This window comes from Benincasa hispida, chromosome 12 (assembly GCF_027475165.1).
Source record: "Benincasa hispida cultivar pf3 chromosome 12, pf3_genome.v1.1, whole genome shotgun sequence".
In the NCBI taxonomy this organism is placed as follows: domain Eukaryota; kingdom Viridiplantae; phylum Streptophyta; class Magnoliopsida; order Cucurbitales; family Cucurbitaceae; genus Benincasa; species Benincasa hispida.
Genome location: NC_143489.1, coordinates 76,180,067 through 76,180,991, shown reverse-complemented (window position 1 = coordinate 76,180,991; position 925 = coordinate 76,180,067).

The window sequence follows — 925 nt, the reverse complement described above, 5'->3', positions numbered from 1 at the left end:
CAAATTTCATCCAACACGTTGCGCGCCACGATGTTTTTAAAATGAAGTACTAATGGTTTATATTAATATACTTTCGGGATCAGTTCATTTCTCGAACCTTGGTGGATATTGTATCTAGTGCTAGGGTACATATTGATGTTGTGTATGCCTCTAATCACATGAGCGAGAGAAAGAATTTGTGGTCTCAGTTGATTGATGTATGTGCCTCGTGGCAGTTTCCTAAAGTTGTTTTGGGAGATTTTAATGCTATTTATTGTAGTTTGGGGGATTTTGGTGGTTGCCCTAGCTTGAGGGAGATGTAGGAGTTTGATGGGGCATTATTGGAGGCAGATCTTGTTGAAATGGGTGTGACAGGTAACTGGTTTACTTGGACTAGTAAACTTCAGGGGAATGGTATCTTACATCGGTTGGATCGCTACTTGTCTAATGAGGCATGGAAGGTAGTTTTTCCGTATTTGGAGATTGGGGTTGGTCAGTGGGGAATTTCTGATCATAGCCCTCTTCTGGTTTCTACAAGAGAGACGAGGAGTAGGCCGCCTCCTACGTTTGGTTATTTTTCTCATTGGGTGAAAGCTGGTGGTTTTATTGATACTATCAGGTCAGTGTGGAAAAGGTTTGAGGATGTGTCTCCTATGGTTAGCTATGAGCGAAATTTGAAGGCAATGAAGTGGGTTTTACATGCATTGTTTGATAGGCGTATCTCTGTTTTATCTGATAAGGTGCGGGTGGCTAGGTAGATTATGAAGGCTGCTCAGGCTGAGGCAGAGAGGGATTCTTTCTCAAAGTTGGTGTACGGAGGTGGCTCGGGCCACTAAGGTGTTCTGGTTAGTGGCTAGATTGAAGGAGGCGTCGCTCCGGCATAAAGCTAGGGTGAGGTGGCTGGAGTTTGGTGATATGAACACGACATTTTTTCATTGTTGTGTTC